The sequence below is a fragment of the Tupaia chinensis genome, unplaced genomic scaffold (assembly GCF_000334495.1).
Source record: "Tupaia chinensis unplaced genomic scaffold, TupChi_1.0 Scaffold000078_1, whole genome shotgun sequence".
Classification (NCBI taxonomy): domain Eukaryota; kingdom Metazoa; phylum Chordata; class Mammalia; order Scandentia; family Tupaiidae; genus Tupaia; species Tupaia belangeri.
Window position 1 is genome coordinate 9,747,711 of NW_006159539.1, and position 21,934 is coordinate 9,769,644.

Genomic DNA, 21,934 nt, shown 5'->3' on the forward strand with positions numbered 1-21,934 from the left:
CAGGTAAACTGAGTCAAAATCCCATGTTATCTGCTTGGGGCTCACTGAAGACAGAAGCCCAGGCTCTGATGCATTCATTTCCTCATCTAAGGGCCTCCTGCTGTGGGATGTTTGGGTTTCGTGTCCACATCACTGCAGGAAAAAAAAAGCGACCTCTTACAGTGTTTGCACACGTTACACCTCTAGGTACAGCCAGATCATGAGAAGCACAAGTTCTGGAGAACTCCAGCCTGGCCCCTAACCGAGGCTGGGCTGTCAGCCACTTGGCAGCTGCCTCTCGGAGCCACTGAAACCCTCTCGCAGTAGCTCCTCGGAGGATGGAGGTCCCGTCAGCACAACCAACCTGCTCTTCCTGGAGACATTGTCTTTTTCGCAATCATGTCGCTTTCACTTAAGCTCTGTTTACACTTGGAGTCAAGTGCTGTGGTGTGGCCTTGACATCCTTCACATTTCCGCCTTTCTGGAATGTGATTCACAGTTCAGTAGATGGTGCTGTCTGCCTTCGAGTCAACCTCAGATTGCACCCTGGCCTTGAACTAGGGCAGCCTCGGGGTGGCAGAGATCACTTGTTATATTAAAGAGGACTCTAAATGTCACTGCGACATGAAAGAACGCGTGTGCTGTTTTATTAATAAGGGTTTTAGGTGCGAACTCAGCCAGATGAGACAGTTTTCCTTGTTTTTCTAGAATTGTTTACTGATATCGCAAGGTATTTGTTTATGCTTTTGCTTATTCACGCCACAAATATTGGGTCGTTGGAAAAGTCATGATGCGTTTCTTTGCATAGGAAAAAAACCACAGAAAAATATGTCATGACTTTTCCGACAACCCAGCATACAATGAGCTGCTCTTCTGGGCAAAGAAGTATGTGGAATTCTTTTTTGAGAATTTAGTTATGAGGAACCAAGAAAATATGTAAAATCTGGCCCATGCTAACTAAAACCTTCAAACTAGTATTAATAAAATATATCACTGGGATACCTACCATGTGTTGGAGACTAGTGTTATATATTATTCCTATAATCGTCTGAGAATTTCTACTTTCTAGATACACAAATGGAGACTTTGAAATATTAAGTGACCTGCCCAAGGTTGCAGACAAAGCTCTTAAGGGGCTAACCAGATTTTGAAGTCAAGTCTTTGACCAAAACTTCATTTCCTTTCCACTGCAATAAGATGATAGCACCGGTACCAGCGTGAGTCAAGAGAGGTTTGGGTGCACAAAATTGAAGGGCTTACTCTTGCCTTGTTAAAATGTAAAAGCAGGGATAAGGTAGCATATAGAGTTCAATAGAGACCCTATGGGCTAGCTTACAGCACGGAGCTTAACATGACAGGATCTCCCATGATGAACTATGCAGTTCGAATCCCGGAGTCGGTGACTTGAGAAACATGGTGGGCACATGTGTGTGCATGCCCAAAATTCTGACAGGAGGGAGAGAGAGAAGAGATTGTGGAGTGACCATTCCCCATGGAGTCGAGGGGGGAAGGGGGTGCTTCTCACTTTCCTTCTCTAGCTCCCTTTGTCTCTGGCAATTGCACATACCCTCTGGCAAAATTAAAAACAAAATAGAGACTTTGGAGCTCTGGAGCCTATTTTCCTGGTTTTGGATCTCAGGGTCACCTACAAATAATAGTGCAAGTTTGAACAAATTAATCTCACTGAATCTGATTTTATTTTTTAATCTCTAAAATGGAATAATAACGGTATGAGCCTCAGAGAGTTATTAAAGGGAGTAAATGAGACAATATATATAAAGTGCTTAGACTACTAATTAACACACGTGGCATTATTGGATATTATTTTATTATGATATTGAAATAATTACATGGAATGGCTAGATGTGAGAAATCTCTGCAATTTATCTGTGTAGAAGTTCAGAGGGCACAGAGATTTCTTCCAAATGAAATAAACTTGAAGACTGCATTGGAATTGGGTTTGGACAGGAAAGATTTTTGACAAATGCAAGTAATAATATTGGTAGACTCAACAGCCTCCCTTTCTGTAATCCTTCCTTCATGTCAGGTGCTCTGCTAAATATTTATTTTCTCATTTAATCCTTGCAAGAATTCTGTGAAGTATGCACTCTTCCTTTTTATTATTGTTATTATTATTATTATTATTATTATTCAGAATACTGAATCAGTATTCTCTCTGCTCAAGATGGCTTAAGTGTCTAGACAGAGATTCCAGTCCAGGTCTAGCTTATCCCAACTATTAAACCCTAGACAGCACCTCTGCGTGAAGTGGTGTAGGCAGGGTGTGGAGTGAAGTCGGCTCCAATGTCTCCAAAACCCTTGGCCTGATTGGAGCATTACAAGAAATCCACTTTAGGTCACAATGCTGTGCCTGGTGAGAGAGTGTAGAAAAGACCCGAGAGTTGGGTTGAGTGAGAAACTGAACTTGAAGGGTCTTCAGGGCCAGGCCAGCAAGTTTGCATATTAGTTGTACCGAATGGAGAACAATGATGATTTGGGAATTTAGAGCACCAAGTATGTTTGCCAGATCCATTTATATGATAATCGAGAAAGTGCTTGAATGACCTACAGTTTGGTCGCACTTACATTTTAGAAATGGACCGTTTAGGATCAAATCCTATTATAATCTTGTATTGCTGAAATTGTAGGGTTATTTTTATCTATCCTAGAAGAGAGCATTCGAAATTTTAGATGAGTGAAGAAAAAAGATGCTGGAGAAATGAGGAATTTTTAAAGTGCCGATTGGTTAGATCGAATTACCTGCCTTTGGCTCTCCTTTTCCACCTATTTCATTAATTCAAACAGCCACTTGGCAGCTGCCTCTCGGAGCCACTGAAACCCTCTCGCAGTAGCTCCTCGGAGGATGGAGGTCCCGTCAGCACAACCAACCTGCTCTTCCTGGAGACATTGTCTTTTTCGCAATCATGTCGCTTTCACTTAAGCTCTGTTTACACTTGGAGTCAAGTGCTGTGGTGTGGCCTTGACATCCTTCACATTTCCGCCTTTCTGGAATGTGATTCACAGTTCAGTAGATGGTGCTGTCTGCCTTCGAGTCAACCTCAGATTGCACCCTGGCCTTGAACTAGGGCAGCCTCGGGGTGGCAGAGATCACTTGTTATATTAAAGAGGACTCTAAATGTCACTGCGACATGAAAGAACGCGTGTGCTGTTTTATTAATAAGGGTTTTAGGTGCGAACTCAGCCAGATGAGACAGTTTTCCTTGTTTTTCTAGAATTGTTTACTGATATCGCAAGGTATTTGTTTATGCTTTTGCTTATTCACGCCACAAATATTGGGTCGTTGGAAAAGTCATGATGCGTTTCTTTGCATAGGAAAAAAACCACAGAAAAATATGTCATGACTTTTCCGACAACCCAGCATACAATGAGCTGCTCTTCTGGGCAAAGAAGTATGTGGAATTCTTTTTTGAGAATTTAGTTATGAGGAACCAAGAAAATATGTAAAATCTGGCCCATGCTAACTAAAACCTTCAAACTAGTATTAATAAAATATATCACTGGGATACCTACCATGTGTTGGAGACTAGTGTTATATATTATTCCTATAATCGTCTGAGAATTTCTACTTTCTAGATACACAAATGGAGACTTTGAAATATTAAGTGACCTGCCCAAGGTTGCAGACAAAGCTCTTAAGGGGCTAACCAGATTTTGAAGTCAAGTCTTTGACCTAAACTTCATTTCCTTTCCACTGCAATAAGATGATAGCACCGGTACCAGCGTGAGTCAAGAGAGGTTTGGGTGCACAAAATTGAAGGGCTTACTCTTGCCTTGTTAAAATGTAAAAGCAGGGATAAGGTAGCATATAGAGTTCAATAGAGACCCTATGGGCTAGCTTACAGCACGGAGCTTAACATGACAGGATCTCCCATGATGAACTATGCAGTTCGAATCCCGGAGTCGGTGACTTGAGAAACATGGTGGGCACATGTGCGTGCATGCCCAAAATTCTGACAGGAGGGAGAGAGAGAAGAGATTGTGGAGTGACCATTCCCCATGGAGTCGAGGGGGGAAGGGGGTGCTTCTCACTTTCCTTCTCTAGCTCCCTTTGTCTCTGGCAATTGCACATACCCTCTGGCAAAATTAAAAACAAAATAGAGACTTTGGAGCTCTGGAGCCTATTTTCCTGGTTTTGGATCTCAGGGTCACCTACAAATAATAGTGCAAGTTTGAACAAATTAATCTCACTGAATCTGATTTTATTTTTTAATCTCTAAAATGGAATAATAACGGTATGAGCCTCAGAGAGTTATTAAAGGGAGTAAATGAGACAATATATATAAAGTGCTTAGACTACTAATTAACACACGTGGCATTATTGGATATTATTTTATTATGATATTGAAATAATTACATGGAATGGCTAGATGTGAGAAATCTCTGCAATTTATCTGTGTAGAAGTTCAGAGGGCACAGAGATTTCTTCCAAATGAAATAAACTTGAAGACTGCATTGGAATTGGGTTTGGACAGGAAAGATTTTTGACAAATGCAAGTAATAATATTGGTAGACTCAACAGCCTCCCTTTCTGTAATCCTTCCTTCATGTCAGGTGCTCTGCTAAATATTTATTTTCTCATTTAATCCTTGCAAGAATTCTGTGAAGTATGCACTCTTCCTTTTTATTATTGTTATTATTATTATTATTATTATTATTCAGAATACTGAATCAGTATTCTCTCTGCTCAAGATGGCTTAAGTGTCTAGACAGAGATTCCAGTCCAGGTCTAGCTTATCCCAACTATTAAACCCTAGACAGCACCTCTGCGTGAAGTGGTGTAGGCAGGGTGTGGAGTGAAGTCGGCTCCAATGTCTCCAAAACCCTTGGCCTGATTGGAGCATTACAAGAAATCCACTTTAGGTCACAATGCTGTGCCTGGTGAGAGAGTGTAGAAAAGACCCGAGAGTTGGGTTGAGTGAGAAACTGAACTTGAAGGGTCTTCAGGGCCAGGCCAGCAAGTTTGCATATTAGTTGTACCGAATGGAGAACAATGATGATTTGGGAATTTAGAGCACCAAGTATGTTTGCCAGATCCATTTATATGATAATCGAGAAAGTGCTTGAATGACCTACAGTTTGGTCGCACTTACATTTTAGAAATGGACCGTTTAGGATCAAATCCTATTATAATCTTGTATTGCTGAAATTGTAGGGTTATTTTTATCTATCCTAGAAGAGAGCATTCGAAATTTTAGATGAGTGAAGAAAAAAGATGCTGGAGAAATGAGGAATTTTTAAAGTGCCGATTGGTTAGATCGAATTACCTGCCTTTGGCTCTCCTTTTCCACCTATTTCATTAATTCAAATGTATGTACCACCTGGGGGAGCATTTTGAAAATGCAGCCAGGCATTCTTCAGTAATAGCATGGGGTGGGGCATTTCCATAGAGCCCAAAGAAAATTATGCTGTGAGCATGGAATTTAACTCTGAATCGAGACCTCATTATTATCCAGAAAGATCTATCTACAATGTCTTCCCTTAAATACTTAAGTACCTGTGCCTCTCTCTACACCCTCATGCCATAAAGCGTAACAGATGTAAGGGATTTCTGCTCCTCTTTGCTGTATTCATCTTAATACATAAGGAACATGGACAGTCAATGGTAGAAAAGACGGGTCTCGGTCTCCTTGTCTTTCAGCAAACACGCTGGAAAACAGATCTCTTGGTAAGAGCACTTGTGGTTTATTTATTGTTTTAATGAGTCTCTGCTGTGTGACCACAGCACCATTATGACCCGGCCACACTGCCAGAAAAGGAAGTTCCCGTAATCCTCCTCCTCATTCATCGTTTCACGTTGCTGGAAGTCAATCCCTCTTGGCTGTGAGCTTCAGGGGCTTCCGGAGTTTGTCGGGTCTTTGTTCTTATCAGTGATGCCCTCCTGTCTCCTAGCCCTCCCTCTCCCTCTTCCTTCTTCCTCCAGATTGCCAGGCCTCAAGCATCAAGCAGAGAGGGCGAAAGGGGGAGCGGAATGAATAACAAGTCTCCGGCTTGAACCATTGTGGAAAGAAATGCTGGCCAGGAAAAGGCAGCAAACCACTGGGATGACAGGGTCCCACTCCTCCTGCCTTTGTCAGTCTTAAATAGAAACGGATACATTTCACACGGTTTTCCCAGGAGGCCACGGTTATTAAGAGAGGGCCGATAGGATAGTTAAGAGGGAGAGCACTGAGTGAAGAAGCGTGTGTGTGAATTGGCATGTATCGTACGGTGGGGCTTCATGTGCTTGGGGGAAATTTCTGTTTCCTGAATTAGGAGGATGGGGTAGAGTATCCCAAAATAGAGATTAGAGATTCTAGAGTCTCCAGTTTTCCATCAGGTTTGCTACACCACCAGAGGTTTGAGTAACTTCTTCTGTGTGACCTGCCCCAGGTCATCCATGGAAGCACACCGCTATGTGGGGTAAACTCGGCCCTCACTTTGCGTGGGCTGTTCAGTGTAGTCATGAAGACAAGCTTTGGAACAATACGCATTTTTTTTTTCTAAGAGGTGGTTTATATCTTAGGGCACATGTGCCCACCAGACAGAGAGACAGAGATAGTGGCCATGCTGCAGTCCCTTTTCTTCCATTCTCCTCCTGGAATTTTGGCCTGTATGCACATGTGCCCCATGTGATTCTTTTCTTTTTTTTCTTTTCTTTTTTTTTTTTGGAGAGATTTTTCTCTATGGGGCGTGTGCGCTCGCCAGACAGAGAGAGACATAGAGACAGAAAGCGAGAAATCCTCCCCTAGGGGGATGGCCACGCCACAATCCCTGCTCCTCCATTCTCCTCTCAGGATCTTGGGCACACATGCACACGCACCCGGCGTGAGTTTAGGCCACCGGGTCTGGGACACGAACCGCAGTCAACTACGTGGGAGTCCAGCGACAGAGCCATTACGCTAACTGCTGGTTCTCCCCTCCCCCCATGTGATTCTTCAAAGCCACCGGGTCTAGGACTCAAACTGTGGTCAGTCACGTGGGAATCCGGCGACATAGCCGCTGCACCATCTCCTGGCCCCTGCATGCATTTGAATGTGAACCCCAATCTTATTCTCCAGTAGCATGATGTGGGTATCAGGCTTACGCTTCCTCTGAGCCTCAGTTTCTTCAGTGTATAACTGGGAGGATATCTATGACATTTTGTGGCCATTAAATGAAGCAACATTTGTAAAGGGCTAGGTAGGCAGTTTGGCCTTAAGTAATAGTAATTGCTCCTCCCTATTCTTCCTCAAGCTCTTCTTTTGCCTCCTACTCCTCTTGTTCTGCCTTCTCTTTTTATTTATTTTTTAAATTTATTATTGCTTTCATGAGTATGATGGAGATAAATGCCCTCAACAGGATCTTGATGCCGCAATCCACTGCCAGCCTCTGCCAGCTCCTGATCAGGAGTGTGTATATGCCTGAAACCCTCGGCGACGTCCCCAGGTGTGAACCCAGAACCTTCCTCCATGAGGAAGCCTCACAGTCCCGTGTTTTAATGCTGTGCCTCTGTCTTGCCCCTGCATTCTCCTCTGTTGGTAAGTCTAGGAACTGTGGAGCATACAGCTCTGTTTCTGAGTCCTGCTGCCATGAGCTTTCAGCCAGATGTGATCCTGTTGGATGCGATCAGATGCACAGAGCACTGACTTTCCAGCTCGTGTGTCCTGAATGGATACTGAGGTCTATGTATGGCTAACACGAAGGGGAGCTGGGTGTTCAGTGCTGATCTGATTCCTGGATGGTTTCGTGATCCTTAGAGCTCCAACCTGGCTTAGGATCCTGAACACACAGAGTGAGTGAGGGCTCAGTGGATGGGGAGCTGGCGGGGCAGGCATGTCTTTGAAATACTGGGATTTGGAATGCAGGAATGAAAATATAAGCCAATGATCACGGTGGAACCTCTTCTCCTGTGTACTAAAAACTGGAATTTTTCAGAAACAAATGTTATACTAGGAAGAGTAGCTTTAAATCAATTGGAGTCGGAAAAAAATTATTTCAATAAATAGTCTTAATTTCCATAAATAGTTACCATGTACCATTCATGTATCGGGCACAGGTCAAATAGCGGAAGACAAGACAGAGGTTGCCTCTGTCTCCACATCTGTGATGACTTTGATGAAGGACATGTTCAACACCCCTTGACTCTGGGCTGGCTTGGTTACACTTGGGCTGATAGTAATGTGGTGTTAGTGTATTGCTCTCCTGGGACTGCCACAACAAAACATCACCCACTGGTGGCTGAAACAGTAACTGTCTCACGGTTCTGGAGGCTAGAAGTCCAAGATGAAGTGCTGGCTGTGCCAGTTCCTTCTGAGGCCTCTCCCCCTGCTTCTGGTGGTATGCTAGCATTTTGGCATATAGATGCATAGTTCGAATCTGTCTTCGTCTTCATGTGGAGTTCACTCTGTGTGTCTTCACACTGTCTTCCCTTTGTGCAATCTGTGTCCAGCACCCTTCCCTTTGTTTTTAAATGCCAGATGGTGTGTATGCTCACGAGAGAGAGAAAGAGAGAAAAAAAGGGAGAGAGAAAGCATACCCCTGTGGGGTGTGGTCACAGCACAATCTCTTCTCCATCCCATGCATGTATATGCACCTGGTATGTTTTTCAAGCTCCCAAAGCTGGGTTTTGAACCACATTCAGCCATGTGGGATCCAGCTCCCTTAACCACTAGCCTAGCATGCCCTTTTTTGGCTGGATTACAGCCCACTCTAGTGACCTCAAATTAACTTGACCGCATGCATAAAGGCCCTATTTCTAGAGCCTTTTGAGGTACTGGTGGTTAGGATTTCAATACCTCACTTTTAGGGGACACAACTGAACCTGGAAAAGTCAGTGTTTGCGGGCAGACTTGAAGAGATTGATGACTTCTACTTCTTGTCTCTTAGAATGCTGGCTTTGGGAGGGACCAGCAGTTGGTGTAATGGCTATGTCGCTGGACTCTCATGTAGCTGACCGCAGTTCAAGTCCCAGACCCAGTTGCTTAAACTCACACCGGGCATGTGTGCATGTGTGCCCAAGATCCCTAGAGGAGAATGGAGTAGGGATTGCGGTGTGGCCAACCCCCTGGGGGTGATTTCTCGTTTTCTGGAGAGTGCACGTGCCCTAAAAAAAAAAAAAAGAATACTGGCCTTGGGAAACCAGTTGACCAGCCACCATGTAAGGAGAAGACCCAACAGCCCCACTGGGAGATCTCATTTGAAGAGGAACTGAGGCTCCCTAGCCAACAGCCCTAACTCTGTTCCCAGCATTGACATGCCAGCCATGCGAGTCCCCATCTAGCAAGTAGAACTTCCAATGGAGTTAGCAAGACTGATCTGGATAGTGCAGATAGGTGCTGCCCCTAAACCCAGCCCAGCCTGAATATTTGTAGGCAAAATAAATATCCGTTTTTATTTGAAGTCACGAGGGGATAGATCAGCATAACAATATCCTTGATAACAGACATTAAACAAGTAGTTCTGTGTGGTAATAAGTGTTGGAAAGGAGAAGTACAAGACCCCAGGGGAAAGGAGACAGCTAGGCTGGTCTTGTCCCGGTCTGTTTTGGTTCCTAAGTGAATGCTCCGCTGTACGAATCAATTGGAGGTGCTTTACTAGTTTGGCATGCCTAGCAAAAGGCATTTGCTCCTGCCCACCTGACTTTCTGAAATGCATTTAATTGGAAAACACCTTCACTCTCTTTGCATCTGTGTTCCCCTTTTGGGAAATGGGGAGGGTGGGAGAGCACCTAAGTGGGTGATGACAGCGCCCATCCAAAGTGAACTCCATTTACTTTCATCTCCTTCATAATGGCACAGAAAATGGAGCATAAAAATACCCCGTGGAAGGTTAAGTGCTCTGTACTAAATGCGGAGGAGAGGGAAGAAGCAACGAAGCGAGGTCGGAATGAACGGGGAGGGGTGAGTTCAGTGTGAGTTTTGTTGTGTTTTTTTTTTTTTTTTTCTCCCCCTCCTTGACTACTGTTCAAATAAAGCTACGTGATCCAACAATTAATATTTAAGGGAAATTGCACAGCAGATAGGCAAGGATGACCTGTTTTGACAGGAGTCCCTATCAAATCAGATAATCCAAAAGGGTACATACTGCATTCAGCACACCAGAACAAGACCTCCTTGTCTATAAAGAAAACCTGAGGCCAGGGTGTTTACACTGCAAGTCTGGAGAGATGGACAGAGCCAGGTCCTGGGATCCATGACTCTGGAAGGCTGTTTTGGAGCTGGGGAGTGTTTAGCTCAAGGAGTCTAGGTAGTCCAGACTTGAGATAGCACTGGGGCTTGAAACCTGTTTTGTTGCTGTGTGTTTGTTTTGGGTTTCTTCACTCACTACAGATTAAGTGCCTTACGTGGGCCAGATACTGTTGTGGGCACTGAGGGTGCAGCGAGAATGAGGCACGTGAGGACTCTCCTCATGTGACACATTCTTTGTTCTAGGAAAGGAAGCAGCACTATCTGCAAGTAACAAGCCAACGCACACATATGTAATCATTTAATATTAAAGTGACAAAGTAGAAGGCTAATGCTGTCAGTCCTTTTATCCAAAGACCTTTTGTTCAAACCCTGGTATTTGCTGTGATTTGCAGAATAAAATCCGCCATTCTCATGGCATTTAAGATTCTGCACAACCTCCTTCCCGCTATTTCCCCTGTATTGTTTTCCTTTCTCCTTCTGTCTTCTTTTGGAGATACCCGCATACCTCAGTCCCTCAGTCTCGTGAAGGGGTTAAGTCCACAGCTTGGCACGGTTCAGGTATCAGCTGTGGCCCACCCAGCTGTGTGACCTTAAGTAAATTCCTCAATCTCTCTGAGCTTCAGCTTTGACTTCTACAAAATAACTAGCATATTAAGATAGGACTGCTAAACCCCAGGGTGACTGTGAAAATCTGATGAGATTATGGACACGAGACAGCGGCATTCATAGCCAGGCAAGTCATAACTCATCCCTGGTATTAAAGACAACATTATAAACGTGTAGGTATGTATTCACATGTATGTGAAGAGGATTTCAAAAATTTAATGGAAAATACAAAATATGAAAAAATTGTGCACGAGGTCCATAAAGTTTACACCAGAATAAACTTCTACTTTGAAAAAAATTATATTACTTATTTTGGGATCAGCAGGTGGTGTGGTGATTAAAGCATTGGACTTCCCCACAAGGATGACTCTATTTTGAGTCCTGGATCTGGTGGCTTAAAAATCATACCAGGTATATGTGTGTGCGTGCTCAGAATGGGAGAGAAGGGACTGAGGTCTGGCCATCCCCCCTGGAGGGTGATTTCTCACTTTCTCTCATGAGTGTACCTGCTCTATGGAAAAAATAGAAAATAAATAAATAAGTAAATGAATTTTTAATTGTCAGAGGGGATGTGAGCTTGTCTGAAAGATACAGACACAGAGAGAGGGATGAGGGGGAACCCCCCCGCCCCGCCATCGTGTATGGTCACATTACAGTCTCTTTCCCATTTCTCCATCCTGTTGAAATTTGTAGCCCATACATGTGCTTCTACCATATTTTCCACGCCCGTGGGGCTGGAATTCATGGTCGGCCATGTAGGATCAGCTCCTTTAACCACACTACACTATGGGGCCAGTCCTAAACATATTCTTTGATTCTACTTTTCCAGAAGCTTTTTGAAGTCCCATAGTACAGATAATTTAATAGAGATCAATCTTAAGTTGGAATATATTTATCCTAATGCCCCATAGAAAGGCTTGGACTGTGCCTAGTCTACTACCCGTGAATCGCCGACAGACGCTGAACAAGGTATACGTGGCCCACTGGTATGTCTTGCTATGGAGCAGAGAGAGCCTTAACTAGGAGGAATATTGTTTGAGAGGGCTCAAAATGGATCATTGTGAGACTGTCAGATGAAGCAGTGGAGAATGGCATTCTTCAGCTTAAAGGACTGCCACTGGGAGCCATATTGCGAATATCCATGTGTGCCACTTGGCAATGTTAGAATTCTGAGGTGGAGGGATCTTGAAAGATGGCCGCCCCTTGCAGCTGGGTGGTGAGGTGAGCTGGGCTGCTCAGCAGACAGTCACGAGCCTTTTATCACTCACATGTCATTCCAGTAGGGGCAGAAAAAAGGGACAAAATACTGAAAATAAAAGTTAATTAAAAAATAAAATCAAGAGAAATGTCTCTCCGAGGCCACCTCTGTTACAGAGACCACCTGTCATTAAGCATTTTCCTGTCTATAAAGCTGAGATCGGAAGCCAATCGACTCTTCTGTTGTTTAATTTTTAATGCCTCCTGTCTGGTCTCTGCGGTAGCTGTTATAGGCAGAGGCTGTCACACAGACATGTGCCTTGCCCAGGGAAAAAGTCAGGGTTCCCGCTACCAGGACTGACATCCCTGGGAAAAATGGGTAGTGCAAGTTGTTTTCTGCCCTGGGGGAATTTGCTCTTGCAATAATGGTGCCAGCCTCACTGTGGGGGACTTAATATGACAAGAGAAGATGATGTTGGTGCTGAGAAAGGGAGCTGGAGGAGCTACTGCTGCGCTGCTTGTTTTTTTTTTTTTTTTTTTTTTAAATTTATTGCCAGAGAGCATAGCCAGTTGCCCCAGAGAAAGAAAAAAAAAAAATACACAGCAGCTCCCAGTGGGGTGTGGTCACACTGCAATCCTTTTCTTCCACCTTTCCATCCTATCGGCATTTGGGGCGCTCACGCGCATGCGCGCACACACACACACACACACACACACACACACACACACACAGGCTGAGCATGGTTTTGAAGCTTATGGGGTGGTGGATTCGAACTGTGGCTGACCATGTGGGATCCAGCTCCCTTAATTGCTGAACTACAGGGCTGGCCCTTCTTCTTTTATTTATTTATTCTATTACTTATTTTATTTCTTTTTAATTTGCTACAGGGTATGTGTGCTCTCTGGGGACAGAGAGAGCAAGAGAGAAAGTGAGAAAGCACCCTCCATGTGGGATAATCACACTATAATACCTTCTCCATTTTTCCTCTCAAGGACGGACACACACACACACACACACACACACACACACACACACACAGTGTGTTTTCTTAAAACACTGAGTCTGGGACTCTGTCCAGCCATGTAGGATCCAACTTCCCTAACTACCATGCCCCAAGATGCCCCTTACCTTCATAAAAGCTTATTCCATTTGTGATAGACAGCGTGTGCATGAGAGACAGACTGACTCCTGACAGGGTCTCATCATACTGCAATCCCCCCGCTCCTCCAGCTCACCAGGCTCTCGGAATGAGAGACAGACTGACTCCTGACAGGGTCTCGTCATACTGCAATCCCCCCGCCCCTCTAGCTCACCAGGCTCTCGGGTGTCTGTATGCGTATTGAGCATGGTCAGATGGCCTGGGGATCTGATCTTGTATCTGACCACGTGGCTTCCAGCACTGCAGTCCAGCATATACAGCCTGTGCCACACAGGCTGAGCCAGACACAGGGTATCTTCTGACTCAGTTCAGGCTGTTCATCTGCTGGGCTTCTTGGGTCAGTTATTCAATGCACATGTCTTGAGTATCTATTGTGAGCCAGGCGTTGTGGCAGGTTCTGAGGTTGAAGCAAAGTATTGAGAACAAAATCTCTATTCTTATGACCCAGACATTCTAATGAGGGAAAGGAATGAATACTTTTTCAGATATGGATGCTGAGTCATTTTAAGTGATAGTTGCGCGGTGAGTAAAAAAGCTGGAGATGGGGCCAGCAGGTGGTGTGCTGGTTAGAGTGCTAGACTCCCACGGGCTGACCACGGTTAGAGTTCTGGACCCAGAGCCTTGAAACACCAGGCACATGTGCGTGCATCCCCAAAATCCCAAGAAGAGGATAGAGAAGGGACTGGGGTGTGGCCATCCCCCCCGGGGGTGATTTCTTGCTTTCTGTCTGTCCTGTCTCTCTGGCAAGCACATGCACTCTATAGCAAACATCTCAAGAAAAGAAAAAGCTGCTAATACAGTGCCCTGGGAAGTGGGTAGAAAAGGCCCTCAGAGGAAATAGTTGAGCAGTTGAACGGCGAGAAAGAGCCAATGATGTCGAAATCACAGAAAATGATGTTCCCAGCTGAGATCAGCAAGCGGGAAGGCCCCTAGCTGGAGATGAACTCTGCTTCCTCGATAGTCATCGCTAAGCTAAGAGAAGGGCCTGTAGACATACAATGAAAGCCAGGTGGTAGAAAGTAGCCCAGGATGTTAGAGAACCTGTCATAAGGGAGAGAACTGGGTCCCTGCCTTAGGTTTCGGAGCTGGGATCAAAACATCATGCACAGTGTCATTCTGCAAACGTGATAGAAAATGGAGCGAGGCCAGGAGCTCATCTTCCTTGGTTGGATTCATTGAGCTGTGCTTCCCCTGGACCTGCTGTCTGAGTCACAGCTCAGGACCCCTTCCCCTCTGTGCGGTATGAATGCTGTTCTCTTTCCTTCCCTCTGTGTCCCAAATCCGTCCTAACTGCTTCACTGCCACATTCACCCCCACCCCCAGTGTCTCCGTCATGATCGAGGTTCCAACATGAAGTTCTAACCCCTTAGCTCAGCACTTCAGATGTTCACCGTCTGCTCATTGTAGGCCAAGACTGTGTGTGCCACCCACCTGCCCACAAGCACCATGCTGACTTGAGACCACCCAGCACCCTGACAGGTCCCCAGCACCCTGACGCTGTCTGATCAGCTCAACTCTTCCTTTTCTTCAACACTGAAAGATATTTTCTTTTCTCGCTTCCCTTTTATTTATTTTTTTCTCTCTTTCTTTCTTTTTAAGGTTTTGACCATAGGGCATTTGCTCTCTCCAGAGAGAGATGGTGACAGTGAAAGTGAGAAATCACCCACTAGCGGGGTTGGCCACATCACAATCCCCTCTTCTCCATTCTCCTCCTGGGATTTTGGGCACACATGCACTTGTGCCCAGCATCATTTTCAAGCCTCCAGGAACAGGATTTGAACTATGGTTAGCCATGTGGGAGTCCAGCGCCCCAACCACTATGCTACATGCTGGCCCCAAGAGAGGTTTCCTTACTGCTCAAGTGCCCCTCCAAGCTGGTCCCCTTGGGAAATTTCCATATCTCCCAGTTCTTATATATTGTTCCTCCCATGGAGGGAGAACCAGGCCAGGTGAAATGCTAAACTGGAGAGTAAACGGATTCCGGGCAAACTTGCCAGAGAGGAGCACTCCAGCAGAGAAAATCACAATGCAAAGGCCTGAGTTGCACATGAACTCTGCAAGTGGATTTCTAACTTGTGCCTTTACCCTCTGAGCTCTGGGCTACTGGGGGTACCCTGGGGTACAACGGCCTAGGAATGTCTACAGGTTACTTACCTTTGTGGCTGTCCCTAGTCCCTGTCACACACGGTAAGAATATCCTATTTCTGACCTGTTATTTTAAAGGCATTTAAAATAAGGAGGAGAAACAAAACATTTATTAAGTGACAATATTAAAATGAACCCTACTGTAGTGTCTATCGTGAGAGCCATAAAGAGCTTTTAGTGTTCATAATCTAATTTTTGGAGGACTTTAATTTTGTTGTTCCAGGAATATTTATAAAGTTAAAAAGAACTCTTCGTTGGATCTGTGGGCAATTTCAGAGGGACCCGGGAGGAGATTTACAGCTCTCTAGGTTCCTGCCCTAATTAAGGCATTTGTTACTATGTTTTAATAGCTACTCACTGTAGCTGGGTTTAGAAACAGTGTTTCCTCCAGAGAGGAAGAGAAACTTTTTAAGTTATTAATTGTAACTTCTAGAGGCTGATATGAAGATTTATCTTCCTTTGCGGCCCCAGACCCCCTGGCTCCAGCTGCGCCCTAACATGGCCCTCCCGTCATTGATACTTAAGTGTGAGGACCACCCAGATAAGGGAACGATTTGCATAGAGGCAGGCCTTCTGCTGGATCCTTGTAGTTCCAAGAGTGATGCTTTGACCAGACCATCCAGGTCACTTAGGAAGGAGCATGTTAAAATCTCTGGACCCACCTGAGTGAGACCTGCTGAATCAGGGAGTTCCAGAGGCATCATCTCATTTGGTCCACTTAGGGATTGCCAGAGGACCTTAGGGAAGATTTTGCTCCCCTTCCTATGTTTGGGTTGTTGGGAAAGTCATCACACAGTTTTGCATTAAAAACAAACAAACAAACAAAAAAAAAAAACCAAAAAACAAAAACCAAACAAACAAACAAACAAACAAAAAACACGCCGTGACTTTCCCGATGACCTAATACAAGGTAAACCAGACTTATTTCTGCTCTGCTGGACTCCCACACGGCCAACCAAGTTTGAGCCCAGGACCTGGCAGCTTGCTTTCTCATTATCCCGCTCCCTTCTCTGGTGAGCTCATTTGCCCTATAGCAACATTTAAAATAATCACAATAATAGATAAAATTAAATAAATAATTATTAAAAAGTTAAATAAAACACCCCGTTTTAGAAGATCCCTTCATGCTTAGTCTTTATGTGTCAGGTGGTTGAATGAAGTGGGCCTAAAGAAGACTGTAAGGAAGACCTCATGGACCGTGAGCTGCTTGCAGGAGCCTGGTTCTAAGTAATAACTTTGAAGAAAGTCTCCATAAACCACCACCAGCCTACTGAACTCTGCGTGAGCAAAAAAAACAAAACAAAACACCTTTTGTTGCATTAAGCCCTGGAATTAATTACTGGCACTGTTTGCTGTGTGGTCAAGCTTGCCCACCCTGATCCAGAGACCTATCTCACACCTTTTTAGCTTATTTAATTTGTTTTGAATTGTTTATATTTTAGTATTGGTTTTCTATTTTTCAGTCCCTTATACATGGCCCTTTGAGCTCTGTTACACTTTGAGTAACATTCACTTACTCACTTTCCAAATATTTATTGGTTCCCAGGCACTGGGATTATACTGATAAGAGGGCATAGTTTTTCTCCTTGAAACAATCACAGTGGGGCCAGCCACTGGTGTGGTAGTTAAGGCAGCTGGACTCTACCTGGCTGAGAGTATGGTTCAAGTCCGGGATTTGGCAACTTGAAAAAAATGCCAGGTGTGTGCATGCATGCCTCAAATCCTGAAACAGACTCTACCTGGCTGAGAGTATGGTTCAAGTCTGGGACTTGGCAACTTGAAAAAAATGCCAGGTGTGTACATGCATGCCTCAAATCCTGAAATGCAGAAGGGATTATGGTGTGGCCAACCCCATAAAAGGTGCTTTCACACTTTCCCTCCTTGCTTTTCTTTCTCTGGCAAGTGCAAATGCCTTCTAGAAAATAATAATAATAATGATGATGATAATAATAAATTAATTAGATTAAAAAGGTGGAAAGTTCATTGAACTATAATATACTCATAGACCTTGCTCAAATACCTTTTACATGTCAAATGCTGCCCCACTTGCTAAGCTCTTAGTAGCATGAGCACTAGAACTCTCTTTATCACATTTATTATCTGCAGCGTGTGGAGATAGGAAAGTGTGGCTGTTTTGGAGCATGATGACTTTGTTCAAGTAGAGATATTACTCTGTATATAACAGGCAAGAAATAAAGTCATGGAAAGAAAACATATTTAGACATTTGAAATGTATTCAGTAGGCACTAGGGAACCATTGATAGTTGTAGAGGGAAGATACATGATAACGCTGCATTTTAAGAAGATTTATTAGACAGAAATGTGTAGGGTCTCCTAGAAGACAGAAGGCAGCATGCGTATAGGAAGACGAAGTGGGGGGGGGCACTGCATAGTAGATCAGGCATATGTCACAGGGCCCTGCCTGAGAGCAATAGAAAAGGAGATTGATGTATAGAAGTCAGCTTTGAGAGAAAAATCTACAAATTTGTCTGAGAGAAATTACCCCACATGATGTGAGAATATTGCTTGGTGTTCAACTTTTTGTTCCATCCATTTACATTTAGGCTCATGAACATACAGGTGTGTGTGTGTGTGTGTTACCATTTTCATCATAAAAGATGTCATGCTGTAACTAGGAAAGGTATTCTTTCTTTTTCTTCCCCCCTAGAGAGATTTTTGCTATAGGGCACATGCGCTCATCAGCGAGAGAGAGAGAGAGACAGAAAGCAATAAATCACTCCCCTTCCCAGTGAGGGATAGTCACACTGCCATCCCTTCTCCTCCATTCTCCTCTTGGGACTTTGGGTGCTTATGCATATGTGCCAATGTGAATTTTTGGCCACCAGATCTGGGACTTGAACTGTGGCTTGACCATGTGGGAGTCCAGCAGCATAACCATTATATCATCTGCTGGTTCTAGAAAGGTATTACTTCTAATAATGTTGTATTGAATTGTTTGTTGTTGTTGTTGTTTGGAGGGGGGGTTGGAGAGGTTTTTGCTATAGGGCGCATGCACTTGCCAAACAGACAGAGAGAGACAGAGAGACAGAAAGCGAGAAATCACCCCCCAGGGGGGATGGCCACGCCACAATCCTTTCTCCTCCATTCTCCTCTTGGGATCTTGGGCATGCACGCACATATGTCAGTGTGAGTTTGAAGCTGCCAGGTCTGGGCTTTGACCTGTGGTCGACTCCATGGGAGTCCAGTGACATGACCATTATGCCATCTGCTGGTCCCGGACACATATTCTTTAAGCTCCTTTTCCATGTGATGTTCTGGAGATAGCCCTAGGCTATGTGAGAAAGGCAGAGCGCTCACTGAGAAGTCAAAGGGTTTCTCCAGAGTGTTAGTAATTCCTACTCCTTTTTCTTACGAGAGAGAGGATATGCTTCCCTTTTCCTTGGGCCAGCTGGTAGCTAACCTTAGGAAAACCATTTGGAAAGTTTGCCACGTGCCCTCTGCTGGGTGTGTGTGGGTGTGAGGGTGAGAGGGGTGCCCGACTCTCGACCAGATGCAAACAGTGGAGCTTCGAGCTGCCCTGGGGTAGCCCTGGAGCAAAGAGGACTGTATTGGAAGGGCCTATACTCTGAGGTTGACTGGACTAAAGAACCTGTGTTCCACAAAGGGTGGCTATGGTCCCCTCGGAAGAAGTAAGATAGGGGCCAGCAGGTGGCATGGTGGTTAGAGCACTGGACTTGCACATGGCTGATGGTGATTCAAGTCCCAGACCTGGCAGTTTGTTTTCTTACTTTCCCTCTCTGTGTGTCTCTCTGGTGAACACATGTGCTTTCTAGAAAATTAAATAAATAAATAGAAGAAGAAACAAAATTAAATAAATAATCAAAGAAATAAAAAAGAAGCAAGATGGTGCCCTATGCAGAGTGATCCATCCAAAGGGGCTGCCAGAGGACCTTAGGAGAAAAGCTGTGGGAAACGGGACTAAAGGAGTCTTCAGTAGCCATCCACAAAGGCTTTGTCCATGTTGAGGGAACTGCACGAGAGAGGCTCTGGGCAACGGGAGTCAGCCACCTCCCCAGCACACCCCAAGAGATGCCAAGAGATAAAGGGTGAGTATCTGGTTTCAACCTGTCCGAAGTCTTCGATGCCGTATTTCAACAGTCCCTGTCACAGAAACTTTTTTCTTTTCTTTCTTTCTTTTTTTTTTCTTTAAAGAGAGAGATTTTTGCTATAGAGTGCATGTGCTCTCAAGAGATAGAGAAAGGGAGATATCACCTCCCCACAGGGGGATGGCTATGCCACAATCCCTTCTCCTCCATTCTTGCACTCTTGGGCACACACAGACAAGTATCTGGCGAGACTTTTAAGTCACTGGGCCCAGAACTCGAACTGCAGTCAACTACATGGGAGTCCAGTGACATAGCCATTATGCCGTTTGCTGGTCCCTGCAGGAGCCTTTTTCTATACCATGGCTTTTCCCCACCTAGTCCTATTTGGGGGTGGGTGGGGCAGAGTTGTAAACAACAAAGAGCAAGTGTTCGAGAAACTGATCAAGGAAGAGTAACGCTATGTCGCTGGACTCCCATATAGTTGACCGTAGTTCAAGTCCCAGACCTGGTGGCTTAAACTCATGCCGGGTGCATGTGCGTGCATGCCCAAGATCCCAAGAGGAGAATGGAGGAGAAGGAACTGCGATGTGGCCATCACCCCTAAGGGGGGTTATTTCTCGCTTTCTGTCTCTCTGTCTCTCTCTGTCTTTCTGATGAGCACATGCACCCTAGAGCAACTACCTCTAAAGAGAGAGAGAGAGAGAGAGAGAGAGAGAGCGAGCACTTTGGGTGAGGGAGACCTGAGGATCTGGAGTAAGGCCAGACCAGGACGTCAAGGCCAAAGCCAACTGTAAGGACCAGCAAGGACACTTTGGGAACCAGATGGTGGCACTGTGGTGACACTCCAGGATCCACATGGAAAAGGAAGTAGGTTTGTGTCCTACGACCTCTCTTAGTACACTGGGTGCGTGTGCTGGTGATGTGTGCTGGCTGATACCGGGTGGATCGTGATGTGAAGATCCTGTTGCAAGTGCCTTTATTTTCGAACAAAAAAACTTTTACAAAGTCCACTTTTAATCCGTATGACACACTTAATCTAAATGTCTACCCTATAGTCACTAGAGAGATGTCACCGAGTCACAAATTGGAATGGGGCACCATCTTTCCAAATCTCTTGACTAAGCTGATAAATGGTTAAAATGTAGGCATAAATCATTAGTGAAGGTATTTACTTTGTTATGTGTAACCATTTCAAACACAGGCTCTTCTATTTGAGCAGCTAACTCCAAGTAGTTAGCACAAGGGAACTTTATTCTGATTTTCTCTTTGTGCAATTTTCTCATTCACAGTCTTGCCCGGATCTTTGCAGAGATAAAGAACAGGCCATTATTCATGTACAGGGGTTGGCATGACAAGTAACTGCTTGTGTTTTTTTTGTTTGTTTCTATACCTGTTCAACGGAGGAATAGTGATGGTTTGGGTAACAAGGCTGTAAGAATGAATTGAAGTCACACATATGAAGCACTCAGAATAGTTTCTGTACAACTAAATAAACATTAGCAATAATATTATCACTAATCTTGTGCATATTGATTCACCCTGAATCAAAAAGACAACTGTAGAACAGTCTTACAAACTAAAGAGACAAGATGAGAACAAATGGCCGATTCAATAAATTTCAGAAAATAAAATTCATAAGTGAAAACTAAAACCATATTTGTCACAATGTCTTCTGACCTCAAGGAAAGGAAAAACAGAAACTAATGCATTTTCCTATTTAGCTGACTGTCTTGGCTTTCCATACAGGCATGGAGAAATGCAAACCTTGCGATGTATCTTATACAGGAAAATATAAAGTTGGGAAGTTCAACAAGTTATAGCGCATAGTTCCGCTATTTACTTATTCATCTATTCATTTAAAAATGTTTATTTGGACTTACCACATGTCATTGGGTTAGATGATTAGATGCATAAGATGATAAGATGTGTGGTCTCTTTCATGTAATAGCTTTCGACCCAGTGGGCGAGGCAGCCACGGATGAGTCGATAACTAAAAAAAAAAAAAAAAAAAAAAGGAGGCAGAGGTTATATAAATCGGACATACCTAATCTGCAAATCTGAACTGTTCCCCAATTTGAAACTTTTTTTATTACTAGAGGGTACGTGTATTCACCAGAAAGTGGGGAGAGGAGGGAGGCAGCATTCCCCACCAGGGCATGGTCAGGCCACAATTCCTTCTCCTTCATTTCTCCAACCTTCAAACCACGGTCGGCCACGTGGCGCTGGCATAGGACGTAATTGCTGTGCTACGGCTGTGGCCCTGAAACTTCTTGAGCATGTCCCTAGTGGGAATCTCCACACCTGACCTCATGTGACAGGTCACAGTCAAAACGTCGCAACAGAAGAGTACCCTATAAATTACTTTCAGCCTGTGTGTCTAAGATGTGTAGGAAACATGAATGAATTTCATGTGTAGGCTTGGGTCCCATCCCCCAAATATCTCATTATGTTTGGTAATTATGCATATACAAATACTATGAATCTATATATACGAATATTATATATATACAAATATATATATCTCATCATGTATATACAAATATTATATATATATTATATATATATATATATATACACACACACAAATATATCTCATTCATACACAAATATTCTA